This window comes from Lissotriton vulgaris, chromosome 6 (genome assembly GCF_964263255.1).
Source record: "Lissotriton vulgaris chromosome 6, aLisVul1.2, whole genome shotgun sequence".
NCBI lineage: Eukaryota > Metazoa > Chordata > Amphibia > Caudata > Salamandridae > Lissotriton > Lissotriton vulgaris.
Genome location: NC_141694.1, coordinates 453,383,435 through 453,398,495, shown reverse-complemented (window position 1 = coordinate 453,398,495; position 15,061 = coordinate 453,383,435).

Genomic DNA, 15,061 nt, shown 5'->3' with positions numbered 1-15,061 from the left:
AGCAGTCCTAACCGCTCTATTGGTACGTTGTGCAGCAACCTCTAGACATGTGATGCTTTGCACTGCAGTTGGACCTGCCATTTATATTTCCTCATCTTCTAAACCACTCTCTACTGCACACCTCTCTTCCTACCCCATCTTCCTCACCATCTACATGTTGTTGTGAATGCTGTCTTGAAAGCCATTGCTTTTAGATCAATTTGATATTCTTTTTGCCCTTCATTTGTAGTGAGGAATTTTAGAAAGAGCAGGGAAGTAGAGGAAAAGGATGGTGACAATGGTAAATAAAAAGAAGATAAAAGTTAAATGTAAGGAGTGGGCAGTGGCAGATGTTGAAAAAATGAAAAGGGAGAGTGGCAGGGAGCAGGAGAGGAGGCAGCAGCATAAAGAGAGAGGAAAGTGACTAGGAATGAGGGCAGGAAAAAGGTTAGGTAAGAGACAGGTGGTGGCTTATGAACGTTTTATTAGCAGTCGATATGCACTGCAGAGCATGGGAAGGTGAAAGCCAAATAATAAATATGTTAAATTTGAAGTGTTGTCTGCACACCAAACTTGAACTTTAAAATCCACTCTTCATGCAGACACTCAGAAATGGCAAGATATCTGCTCTGTGTCACAGCAGCAGTAGTGTTAACCCATAGGATGACACTTGCTGGTTTCAAATTGGCATAGAGTTGTAGAAGGTGAAGCAGGTACCAGCTGACTGCAAAAATGGACCAGCTTGAGGAATACCAGCAAGGCCCAGCAATTGCCCAGCCAATATGCATTTCAAGTGAGTCTTTTAAAGGTATGTGTGTGGACCCTGCCCCCCTCCATATCAAGGTTTTCCAAGCACCTGCTGTCACTTACAGAGATGTGAAAGTTGATTGTCGAGCTGTCTGGGGCATACCATGCTGCTGCAGCAGTAAGCTTCAGTAGGTACCGTGCCAGGCCCTGTCCATGCACAGTACCAAGCTGATCAACATTATCATTCTGTAATGTGTCCGTCCACAAAACGCACAGGGGAACAGGCACACTCGTGCCTTCTGTGAAATGGACTATGAAAGGTTAGCACCCAGTAGTCCTCAACAAGTCATAATGGAATATTGCACATCATGTGTGTCACTTCTGTGGTCTGGATGCCATGCTCTCGCCAAACCTACCTAACAACTATATCTGAGATAGAGGAGCACAGTGAGGCCTGCTCTGTAGAACTGCCCGTTTATTGACGGTTAGAGTAACTGCATGCATGACATGACATAATTGTCAAGCCATCAACCTGAAGCCAATACTGCATGAGAGTCTCTCAAACAACATCAGTGCCTTGGCCTTAGCTGGCCTTGCTTCTGAGATAGAACAGAAAGGCAGGGCTATTTTATTCAGAGGATCTGGACTGCTGCCTTTGGACCATTTTTTAAAAGACTGTGTCCACACTAACACATAGTGTCACTAGAAATATATAATTCTGTGACCCCAGTTTTTTTTGCATCATTATGGATTTGCATTTGCCACATATAGCAGATTTTAGCAGTAAAATGTGTTTCCATCTAAAACTGATCAAAAGTTGCTGAAAATGCAGTGACATATGTTGCTGCACAGTGGTTGGCCTTATGCAAAGGTTGACTGGCTATCATCATTTGCTTATTTTTGTATTTGGGTGGTAAGCTAGTACGAGTGAAGTTAAACCATAGCTCAGATGCGTAAAAATGATGAACTAATTAAGTAATACCATCACAAAATAAACCACATTGCACTGCAAAGTATCCCTATTCTTGCTCCATAATTTAGTCAACCCTACAGTGTAATTTTGTCATTTCTTGTCGCGTAATTCCAGTGGTGATGTTAATAAGTGTCATCCGCCAGCAACCACATAAAGAAAGTACTGCCCATAACAGTATTTGCTAATACCACTTTGCAGGGTCGTATTTTTAAGCCACTACTTGGATTTGTTTTACAAGAAAAACCACAAAACCCCTCCGCCCCAACAAAATGCTAGATGAGATCTACTGGCAGAAAAGTCGGAACTCTCTTGTGGACACTAAACCACTGCAAACTCATTTAAAAAGGAAACTATTCTCCTCTTCATTGCATTTACATAGTTCTCGATACCGCTCCTTACGTGTAATAATCTCCATAAATATATGCAATTGCACAGTATACACTTTGTAATTTTCTGCCTTGTTTTCTTAGAATCAAAGAGTATCAGTCAAGTTGGGGAGAGGGCAGAGATCACCTTAAAGTGTAGATGGTCTCTCTCATGCCCATGCCAATAGGCATTCATTAGCTCTTTGCCATGCACAGAAAGAGCCCCCACCATGAGGTCTGCAGTCCGCATCCTAGGATATTGAAAATCATCAGTAACCTCCACCCCTTCCTGAGAAAACATTTCATAGCAGAAGTAGACACTAAACCTATGTTAAATTAAAGGTCTTTTCTAAGGCCGCTTTCCAAACAGAGCCCCAAGCCGAGCTGTGCATGGCCGGGCTTTCACTGAGACAAGTACCCACGAAGATACAGCCCAGGCCATGACCCAAGATGGGGGACGGTGAGGGAGGGGTTGGAGACCCTTTTAGCCCATTGGGCATCGCGCGCCTAGTCCAACTAGGTAGAGTACAATGTCGTATTTTCCTATTATTTGGATTCGATTTGTGTATGCTGTTTTGTGAATGATGCACTTTATAACCATGTCCACTTGTAGGGAGCGTCACTTGCCTCTACTGTTAGCTCACATGTATAGTGCTCAAATACTCAGCTATAAGTTAAGCCTATAATAGCATTCGTCTTTGTTTCCAGTTAAGTCTTTCCTATTGTAGGCTTTGACTAGGATGGAGTTTGATCATTAGACTAGAAATGGTAGATGTGCAGTATTAATAACTATCATATTGTAAGAAATATGTTTCAGTACTACATGTCCTGTACAGTTACACATTTGACGTTGGAGGATGTAAAGTATGAGTTATCTTATTCACAAAAAAGAAACCTTTCATTTTGACATCCGGTTTGTCACATTACAGTGATGTCAGAGTGCATAGGATCTCCCCATAAGTTAAAAGGTAAACTAGAATATAAACTAACATGTTTAATGATGAATGATATGGCAGTTTCAATGTGTTGGTTGTTTTTTCTTGAAAGCATACATCCAAAACATACGTGTACACCTCTTCTTACTGTACGCAATGGTATAGTGTCACAAAATACCCCTAACTACTCTACATTTCTTCGTTGCTCCTCAGCTATATTTCATTGAGGCTCATCAACTGGAGTGTGATGGAAAAATAATACATGCATTTGTTTCATGAGTGAAATACTGCAGTTGTAAAAAAAATGTTTTTCACCAGGTAATTAATTACAGATAGTCGCATATCTTGGGCTGATGCAAACGTTAATAAGCTTATGAAAATAGCCCCGCTGCATCTTCTGCTATCCCCAGATTTCGAAGTCTTATGAGGAGGCAAGGCGCTGGTGCTTTCAATTAATTGCTGGATAGTGTTAACGAGGAAATGGAGACTGTATAACGTTTTTGTTTTATTTTATAGTTTCTATATCCTAGTTGGATGACTAACTGATACAGAGAGCAGAGATTAAGGGCACATTAAAAAGGCATTCCCGAACAAACACTTGAGAGAACATGTGAGTCATCAGATGCTTATGGAAAAAGCTTTTGTTAGTTTAATAGCAAAGACGTGGTGGAAGCGAGCTCAAGACGTAGATAACTTTAATGGGTCAAAGACTGCCCTTAAATTATGTACATTGTAGCAGGAAAAATATGAGAAGATGCCAGGAGGTCAATAACCTTTTTTTTTTTTTACAAATTTCAGTGAGACGCTTATGTCCAGACAAGGGCCATTTGCTTACTGTGCCACTGGAACCAAGCGGCACCCAACTGATGATTCCCAGCAGGGAAGGAACCAGGCTTGGGTTGTTTGTGATCTGGTGTTCTGGTTCAGAAATGACCTGGCCTGGCAGGTTAGGCTGGAGAGCTCCGCTTGGAGCAGGGGCAAGACTGACTTGCATATGCCTGGGTTCAAACCTAGGTGGCATGTTGTGCACAACGGCGATGGACTGGGATGTGTCCATTTTAATTACCAGTGGTTGAGACTCATTTAAGCATTCCCTCTATCATCTTTTTGTATACTTCAGGAGGTCGACCTGAGACATCTCGTTTGATGGTGATCAATGACAAGTTTTAAAATGTAGATCAGGGTTGAATTTTGCAAAGCTTTGTGTACAAGGCAAAAACATAGACACCCAGTAGGGTGAGGCTCTGTGGTGGCATAATAGGTTAAAAACTAAATACTCCTTTTTCAGGGGTGTAGCAAAATCATCATTTCAGAATGGTAATTCTGGATTTTTTGCCTTTTCTGGAACCTATGTTTGCTGGCATTAGGACTATACCACTGCTAAAATGTTGTAAAGTACCCGAGCTTCCGCTCTTAAACAGTGGAACTCCATATTTGACCTAATTATATTCCCTGTGCGCCCACTGTAAATGGTGCCGCAAGGAAGCCTTTGGAATGGAAAGGTAAATGTCACATGTGGACTACAATGTAATTACTCGGCCCACAAATATTACGAAAACATGTGTTTGCCAGGAGCAACATTATGCTCTGGCTGGGCTGCATCCTTAGATGTACTGCTATTAATACATGTCAGAGAAAAGCACTTTTTCAATGTAGAGAAAGGGTATTTTTTATATATGCAAGTCTTCCAAAAACCGTAACTTATATGCCCACAAGATAGGGAACAAATACATAAAGCTAAGACACATTATATGTCAGGGTTAGTGTGCTCTCACAGCGAGATAACATTCAAAACCCATATCACGCTTTAGGCCTGGTAGACATTTCTCTTCTAGCCATAGGTAGTATTCAAATTAATATTTTATACCAATGCTTAGGAAAGCACTAGAAAAATATGCATATTTTTTAGAATCCGACTTAATGATGAAATACGATTTTTGATAGCATAAGTAGAAAAGTAACATTGTAAAAATGTACTTAGGCTGCCTGTGCCAAAAGTGGTTCAAAATCAGTTTTGCTGCTTGTCACGCCTCCAGATCTGGAAAAAATATCCTTGGCTGGCAGAGTTAACAACCCTGGCTCAAAGAACTGCCTCCAAGCATGTCAAAAGCCAATGAGTGTTAATTGCTCATCATTTAGCAGGGGTTAACTATCTGTGATTGGACAAGAGCAGTTTGGCAGAACAAAGGGCAACTTTAGCACTACCCCTTGTACTCCCAGAGGCCCGGTCGTTCTCCTATTCATTCCCAAGACCCTCCCAGAAGTCCAGAGTGAGAAAATGAGTTGTTGGTTGACTAGGAGAGCTGTAAAAAACACTTCCGAGATTGTTTTTGGTGGGGTACTATGTGTCCCAAGTACCCTGAGTTCCTGTGGCCAGAGGAGGTGGCTCTTCACGCACATGACAGGCACTAGCTCTTTAAAGAGCCTGGTGGAGTCCTGCAGTACGGGAGCTGTTAAAGACAGTTTGGGGCTGTTTTTGGTGGGGGACTACATGTCTGAGTATCCCGAGTTCCTACGGCCAGAAGTGGTGGCCCGTCATGCATCTGACGAGCATTAGCACTTTAAAGCGCAAAGTCGAGTCCCCAGTATGGGACGCTTGGCCCACGCCCCAGCCAAGGGCGAGCCCGTCCTGCACCCATTGGTACCAGGAAGAGGGGAGACAGGTCCACCCCCTTGGGCTGTTCTGTTGGCTGTTGTCAGTTTCATCTGCTACTCCTTTGAACTAATGTGGCAAGAAAAAGGTAGATGTCTTTCTCCATGGCCCAATATTTCATGGGCTTTCTTTTTACGACCATTAGACTGGTGTATTCACCACTAACTTTGGCCATGATTGGGCATCACCAGGGCCTCCCGCTGCCTACAGCCTATGCACTCTCCTGGGACTGGGTGTAGACTAGCTGTGACATATACCTGGATGTAAAGCTCTCTCCTGTTGGAATAAAAAATTCAACATAGAACCATTGTTTGGATGGTGTTATTGGTGGGGTATGGGCCTGCTTGCCTCTCTTGTATTCTCCTGGTATTTAGGGCTTATCAGTGCATTGTTTTAGGATTGACATACTGGTCTCTCCCTCACTCTAGCATTACACTTTGATCATGGGGAAGAGAAAAGCATGTGCTGTGATATCCTTATAGCTGTATGCCACTTCAGAATTTTCCACCATTGTGTGTTGTTTTACTCAAGCTCTTGGGGCTGACTCCAAGAAGATTGAGCTGGCTGGGAGAAGGCTGTGCCTAACTAGGGAGGGCCTTACCTCGGTCCCTCCTTGCCTTTGCTGTTCACTCTGTTGTTCCAATGCTCTCAATGGGAAGTGCAGTTAGGTGGCATAAGCAACCCTAGAGTGGTAGAAGGTGACCAGGGTGGTTCATCAGGGATTACAGCTCTGCCTTTTAGTGAGGGGGCCTGAGGATCAAACCAGGAACTCACACTCTTAAGCCACACTGTCAGACCCAGGTGTAAGCGGATGAGACAGAGGGTAGCCCCTAAACAAAGGAGCATTATAGTCAACGCAGGTACCCAAACAGAACCGTTGTCATGATTCCCCCTGCCGTTAGTCCCCTCTAAGGATGATTTGCTCTCTGAGTTTAAGGCTGTGTTGGATGTAAAATTAGACCCCATTCTGTCCAGGCTAACCCAGATTGAATCTCCAGTCTTGTTAATCCTAGACAAGGTGAACAGAGCTGTGGTTCCCCAGTCAGGGCAGGAAGCCCTACCAGTCACAACCAACCCATCTCACCCAGCCACATTAGGTGGCACCAGTGTGCCCTCTAATAATGCAGTTTTTTCAGTACAAGCTCCTAAGCCTATTAATACTTTAAGAGCTGGTCCATCAGCTCCTCAGGATCAATTGGAATCCAGGGACATGCCTTGCCCCCATGTTGTGGACCACCCTCCTCACCTCCAAAGCAGGGGGTGGTAATTAATCTGTCCCCGGAAAACCCCTTAGGTGGTAGCTTTGGGTAATGTTCCCCTATGGACAAATTCTTCTCTTGAATCCTATAACGAGTCGAAAAATAAAACAGCTTACTGGCATAACCTGCACTACAACATTAGTATGGAGATTTTTGACTAAATTATTATGGTCCGGAGGGTTAGCTGGTTAGGACCAGATAGTAAGAGCTGGGCAGGGGATTGCATGGTGATGTCCTGGCCACCGTGAGCTCACCTAGGTCTTATAGACCAACTAGTATTCAAACACTCCCTCTAGGTTTTGTTTACAAGTCTGATACGATCTGCCTGTCTTTGAGGCACCAGATGGTGAAAGGGCAGGATTCCAGGGGTAGCTTGCTCTCTGCCCAGCTGATGCCCCCAAACCCTGGGTTTACCTAATAGATTTATGCCACTGAGTGACCTTGAGTAGTGTGACTGACTACGTACCCCATTCTCATCTCCGCCACCTCCTAGGCTTACATCTCCCCCAGCGGTCAACCTGGTTAGTAACTTGTGTGATCTGACGCTGTTATCCTGGAGTATTGCGGAGTTATTGGTCAAGTTAAATAACCTGAATAAGGGGCAGTTTGTTACGTCTTACCAAACCCTTTGCTTAAGGAATGCTTGGAGGAGAAAAATACCATCTTTTTAGAGGGGTATAAGACCTATTTCCCCCCCTCTGTGCCTTCAGTGGCAGGGAGGGCTTGTGGGCTGGATAACTTTTGTTGCAGTTGAATTATGTGTGCATGTAAAGCATCTGTATTGGGGCGGCTATATATTGCATGGTAGTATTGGTTAACTTTTCGAACTCAAAGGCAGGTTCTGATGGGGTCTCCAGCCTCCATTGTTTAGGTTCTGCTATTGATTCTCTGATGGAGCATGGTCTTTTAAGGGAGATGATAATACAAGCTGGGGATTTTAATTGTCACGTATTTGATGGCCTCTTAGCGTCGGCCCCACCAAGTCCAGAGGCACATTAGATGAGGTACTCGTACGGCTCACACCAAGGGGAGTTGGGAGCATAACTCGATTTTAGGTACTCACAACCACATTTATAACAATACAGAAGCTAGTTTGCTGCCCAAATCCACTCATTTTTGCTTGTTTCAAAATTTGATATCATCCATGGCCCTCTTAGTGATCACAAAGTTAATCACAACCCACTGTCTCTAGTCATTTATAGAGTAACTGTGGCAAGGCCCTGGGCCGGGATACAAAGGGGGCTCTCCCTTGTCGATCAAAGTAGGAGACTCAAATGGTCCCAGGGGGAGCCATTGCAATATAAAGTGTCCCTTTTCGCATGCTGAAAGCAGTAGTTAGCCTCTTCCTGAACCCAGGTGCCCCGGATAGGGTTTTTCTGTCAGCATTTGTGGATATTGATCAGAATGCATTAGCATTACTGATGGCTCCCATGACAAGCACTTGGTGGCTCTTAAGCAGTTTCCCAAAAACAGAGGCTTGCTTGTCTCTTGTCGGCTGACATACAAAAAGGTCTTAGCCAAACGTAAATCAATGTAGTAGGAAAATGCTTGAGAGGAGTAAGGCCAGGCTTATGATCTTAGGGATAGCTCTCTTTTTTGGAAAGTGATAAACAGGCATTGCCTTGTGGAGGGAACTGGACCGGTAATTTGTCATCATATCTCTGAGCTACAATGGATTGGTAATTTTAAGGATATGTATAATTTTAGATCAGATGGTGCTGTAGTTTACAACGCAGGAGCTGTAAAGAATAGGAACAGGGTGGCTTTCACAATAGATAAAGTCTCCCAGGGCATTTGCACACTCTTGCATAATAAAGGTCCTGGAACCTTTGGGATCCCCTCTTACTTGTTCATGGATAATGTGGAGATTTGGGGACCAGTCCTGACTCTGTTCCTGAATGCTGTTTCCTGGATGGGGACTCTGCCCTCATGGTCTGTGTGCTTATTGTGCTGGTTTTTAAGAAGGGGGATATGGACAACCACCAGTGTTACCGCCCTATGTCATTGATTGATACTGTAGGTAAGGGTAAAGGGAGGGTAATTTCAAACAGGTTAATGGCATGAACCAATACCAATGCGATATTCTCAGAGGTTCAATATGGCTTTAGACCCAGCAGGTTGACATCTGATCAATGTTTGCATTCATACCTCATCATCAGCATGTACACCATCACCCACCAGAATCTCCCCACTTGGCATTTATGGACCTCGTGTCTGCCTATTGATAGGGTTATCCTCATGAAGCTGTGGCGACTGCTTCTGGGGATATGGGTAGATTTGAATATCATGGCTTTATTGTGAGACTTGCAATCTGGCACCTTGGCCTTAGCGGGGTTCTTGCAAGGTGCAGACTGCACTTGATCTTTTCCCAGAAGTAGGGGTGCATTCTTACTCCCTTCTTTAATTTAGTTTAAGTTCTTTAATTTATAAAGCAGCCGAATCACCTCATCAGGGTATCTCCGCGCTAGGACTGCCATAGTCAACCAAGGAGAGACAAATCAGAACAGTGTAGTTTTCAGCTGCTTTCTAAACACCAGATAGGCCATTCATTGATGTAAATGGATGGGGAGTTGATTCCAGTAGAGTGGGTCTAGGTGGTAGAAGGCTTTGCCACCCAAGCGTTTTATTTAAGCGCGGGACATGAAGAAGTACTTTAGATCCAGAAAAGAGGGGCCTGAAGGCAAATAACTGAAAAATTTGTATTTTAGGTAACTGGGACCCAAGTTGTTTATAGATTTGTAAGCAATACAGCAAATCTTAAATGCAATCCTCTTCCGCACCGGTAACCAGTATAGTTTTTGAAGAAGGGGAAGAGACACCGTTCTAGGGGGGCATTGGCCACCAGGCAGGCCGTAGTATTCTGGACTATCTGCAGTTTGTTGAAGGAGCTTTCATTAGCTGACATCAGCAAAGCGTTGTAGTAATCCAGATGACTTAATACTAAAGACTGAATCAGGGTTTACTATGTGGAAAGTGGCAAGAAAGGGAAGACTCTTCTGAGAAAACTAAGGTTGTGGAAACATGCTCCAGCGGTAGAGGTGATATGCTCCCCCAATGTTCGTTTCTGTTCTATTCGGACTCCTAGGTTTTTTACCAACTGTTTCGGACTTAGGGCAGAGCCTAGTTCCTCTGATCACAATTTAGGGGATCACCTTATTGTTGCTTCTCCGAACAGCAATATTTCTGATTTTCCTGCATAGAGCTGAAGAAGATTATCTCTTATCCAGTCTGCAATGACTTTCATACCCTCCGAAAGGTGGTCTGAATGTTGGAATTGGCTTTGTCAAAGGAGAGTAGAAGTTGGGTGTCATCAGCGTAGGATACAGGAATTAATTCTAACTTCCTCAGTAGTCCCACCAAGGAAGTAACATACATGTTGAATAAAGTAGGGCTCTAACAGGAGACCTGTGGTACTTTCTTGGGCACTATGGTGGTCTGCGAGCGAAAGGGGCCCAGATTAATGGTCTGAGTTCTATCAGACAGGAAGTTAGACATCCATTTCAAAGCATTATCATTAAGGCCTATGTCCCCAACTCTCCTGAGTAGAGTCTGGTGGGAGATGGTATTGAATGCTGCAGATAGGTCAAGCACCACCAAAAGTACTGCTTGACCATTATCCAACAGCATTCTGATGTTATCAGTGACTGCCAACAATGCAGACTCTGTACTATGTCTTGGTCGGAATTCAGACTGAGAGGAATCCAAACAGTTTGAGGATTCAACGAATTTGGAACAGTGCTTGTTGATGTGCTTTTCCAAGAGTTTGCTCTGTGAGAGGAGCAAAGAGATGAGGCGATAATTGGATACATCTTCCTGTTACGAAATTATATGGTATGGTAGTTGGCCCTTGGTCGACTAGTTCTAAAACATTTAAGGTAGCCAATCAAACCCAGGCTAAAGTCTCCTAACTAAAGGTGATAATCAATGTGAATAAAACTTAGTATCCCCTGTTTGATGGGAATAAATGTTAACTTGTTAAAGCCATGGGGGCTGTGGCCAGCTATTTGAGAAGAACGGGGTCTTGTTCAGTAAAATATATTTTGCAGGTCTTGTATGGCAGTGAGCTAAGGAGGTATGTGAAGTTTGAAAAAGTTCAGTGGGCTGAAAATCAGTTATTAAGCTGGCAGGTGCAGGTCCCTAAAAGCATCCTGGCCTTCTCTGTCCATGAGGAGCTTGGATTAAGATGTGTAGCAGATATAGTTGCCCATAGTCCTTTGATGTGCTAGATTACGATTTCGTTTAGGGAGATACTCAAGCTGAATAGACAGATTCTTTTAGGCTGCCTTTCCCTTGACCAAGCAAATTCACTTTCCTTAGATCACTTATGTTTAAGTCAGCTTTTACCAACCTAGGTCAGGCGGACATATTTGTGAATCTCCACTTGCTCTCTCTCTTAGAAATGAGAGGGTTATGGGCTTGTTTTTTGAGTGTGTGTCATCATCTAGAGAACACGAAACCTGTGGTGCAGGACATATACTTTTAAAAACAGTACTTGCCAGGAGCCATATTTAGGCCAGGATTCTGAAAGAAGGACAGACTTGTGTTGACCAGGTTCAGGTTTTCCCTGTAACACCATCTTCTGGCATCTCCCAGTGACTGGTTTCATCATGGCACCACACTGCACTGCGGCTGCAGCAATAGGTCTCAGCAGGACACCTTACATTTTGTAATGTTTTGTAAATATTTGAGTGTGCCCAGAAAGCAGTTCATCGTGCCATTGCTGAAGCCCCTGGACTGGCACTTATGTATCTGCAGCTGCTTCCTAATGATAATGTCTAAATGCTGTTTCCTGTTTTTTACGTGCCACAGTGAAAATGAGGCTGTCTAGAACCGAATGATCAATGTGTGTTGTCATTGCGGGGGGTTTTACTGGTTTTTATTACTATATGGTGATCAATTTTTGTCCTTGCATTTATTATTCTTGCCTTATATGTACAACTGTATGTGCTGCGTTTTATAATATTTTATGGTTGTTTTTACAACTGAATAAAGATTTTATTATGATGATGACTAGGATGTGAGCCCTACTCTTGTAAGTAATCATCTTAAGCTCAATTGTTCACAAGGAACTCTTTTGGATCAAAATGTGTTGTTTTCAGCAAGTACCTGATATCTTGTAGCGATTTAAGAGAAGTTAACAAGAACTGGGTTCAGCAGATTAGCTATACCCAGTTTGCAGGGACATATGGGTTGCTCTTGTTTTTTATTGAACTAGTCTTGTAATAGCCACAATCTCTGGCAGGGTGAAACACAAAAGTCACTAAATTAACCTGTGCTAAATCCTGGGTAGCTAGGCACAAAAAGCAGTCAGGCTTAACTTAGAGGCAATGTGTCAAGTATTTATTCTGAGCAAGAACAGTAATAAAGTGAAAATACAACACAGGAAATTAGCACACCAGTTTACAGAAACAGTAATTTTTAAATAATAATTTGACACCAAAATGACAAATATTCAACAAGTAGAACCACAGTTATGAATTTTTAAATTCTTTAGTAAAAACTATGGTTGACCGCAATGGAATATGATTCCAATACAAGAAGTGGATTGGGCCTGGTCAGTGCTTACTTTCAGACTTAGAACAATTTTCAAGAAAACTGTTCTGAGAAGGTAAAGTTCAGAGTCGCAAGGCTGAAGGTGATGTCAGAGGAGTGAGCATCATAGTTGTGAGCCTTGATTTGAAGCTACTTTGAATATTTCTACTTTTGGATCTAGTCTCCTTTTTGGAAGTCGAAAATCTGAAGGAGACTGCAGCCGAAGACAGTTCCAGGGGCTTGAACACCACATTTGCGAAGAATTGCAGGACAGGATTTGCTGCATCAGAGAAGAACATAGTGGGACCAGTTGCAAAGTCAGGTCGACCAGCGATGCATGTTTGACGGATTGACGAGCAGGTTAGTCCCAGTCTCCTCTCGATTCTTAGAGCGTTTTGTAGCAAAAACGTTCTCAGGTTTGGATTTTGGGTATCTGGGCACCCTATGCAACTAAACTAAATGTCCATGATTGGTGGGCCACTACTTGGGATTTCAGGACTTACTCAGGCTCGGTTCAGGTTTGGGTTCAAGATAGTGGGAGCCTTTTACATCCCTGTGGCACTGAACAGGAGGCCAGCAAATTAGCCTGTGGAGTCACTCGTGTAGTTCTGGGTTCAGGTGAACATACATGGCTGAAATGGCAAGGCTTGTCTCTGAGGGTTCAAGGCATGCCCCAGGCTCCAAATCAGTCTTTTTTGTAACTGTAAAGCAGTCTTGCAGAGTGCACAGCTAGTCACAGCAGCAAGCAGTCATCAGAGTCCTTCTGCATGTCCAGAAAGCAAACTGAGGAGTGGGACTAAGGGCCCTATTTTTGTACCCAGTTCCAATAGATTTCTACTTTGGATTGCATGTAAATTCCTGACACCCCAGCCCCCTCTCCTACCCTGTATCCAAGCTCTTTGCAGTGACAATGTGGATGTGCTAAGCCTTTTGTGTAAAGGCAGAGCACAGCCTATTCAGTTGCAAGAAGGGCCATGCTCAGCTCTGCCCCCAAACTGCCAGCAGATGACTCATTCAGGCACACCTAATCTCTCTATTGTGTGACTGTCTTGGAGGAATTCACAAAGTCTGTCAATTACACTGTTATTTTCAAAATTGTAATTAGAAGTCTGACTTTTGCATTAAAGAAGATTTGTCATGACCATGACCTGACTACCTGGTTTCAATCAATATTTAGCCCTTATCAAATTTAATAAGGCAACTCAATGCTTTCCTATGGCACAAGTAGGCCTCAGAGTAGTAATTTAGAAGCTTTTCACTACCACGAAGTGTAAAATATAAAGGTGCATGTTCCAACCCTTTCATTGCTAAGCATCTTTCCCTACGGGCTCCCTAGGACCTACCTTACAAGTGTCTTATGTGCATTAAAAGGGGAAGAATAGGGCTTGTGAAGTGAGGTTCTACTGCCAAGTTGAATAGGCAGTAGAAAAGTGCATTCAAGCTACAAAGCAGGTCTGGGACATGTTTTAAGGTGCTACTTGAGTGGGTGGCACAATAAATGCTCCATCCCTACTAGTAGCATTTACTTTATGTGCCCTGAGTATATGGTATACCACTCTACAAGGGACTTATAAAAAATGTAAATAAGCCAATCAGGTGTAAACAAATTAAACCATGTTTAGACAAGTGAGTACAAGAACTTTAACACTGGTTGACATTGGTAAAGCACACATTATATCCCGTGTTCCGCTTGACCTACTTTTAAGATATTTGGTATATTTTTACTTGTTGAATTGTTTGCTATTTTTTAAATTGGTTTGTTAATTTTTATGTTGTGTTTTGTTTACCTTAAATTGTTGCTATTATTTGAATTTAGCAAACACTTCTTTGGGGATTGACTGCTGTTCGTTTCATAGCTACAAATGGGTGAACAGAGATTCACCTGGAACTGTATTTTTACTTAGCCAGGGTGAGTGTATTATGTTACTTGGGGTGCCTCCCTCCGGAATTGATAACCACATTGCTGCAAGAGTTTTGTTTTATGGAATAGTTGTTCAAGGTTTCTGTATGAAGCCTGACTGTTGGTTTTAGAAATCAAAGAGAAATGTCCGGGTACCCTTGAGGGCTGATTTGGTTCATGTAGTGGAATATATGGAGCTGTACTCAAGGGAGGAGTCGTTCAGCAAATGTACACCTCAGTAAATCCCTCCGCAAGACATATTTTCTGACTGCAATAATATATGAAGATCATACTGCCTCTAAAGGAGAAGTGATAGTGAGGGACATGGCTGGTTTGCCCTGTTAATAACATGTTAACATTGCACTGAGCATTTGGCTGGGCGTCCTCCTGTCCCACAATGCTCTGCCATTTCAGTTATAATGGATGTGATCATCCAGAAAGGTACTCTGCGACTAGCATGGAGTTTCAGGTGTGAAGGGCGGTTCTGAGGCTATAGAGTTTGACATCAATTGAATGATATCAAACTTAGTCTTTTTTATTACTCTTGATCAGCATCATTTGTTTAGAAAGAGTGGTCAGGTCAAGCCTTATGAATTTCCCTTTCCACGATGCTTCTGAGTATAGGTAAGACATTCAATTACAAACGATGCTCCCTTTTTAATGCGGACTCATTACGCAATTTGCCTACTAACCCATGTCCGAACTGCGCTTTTAAAAC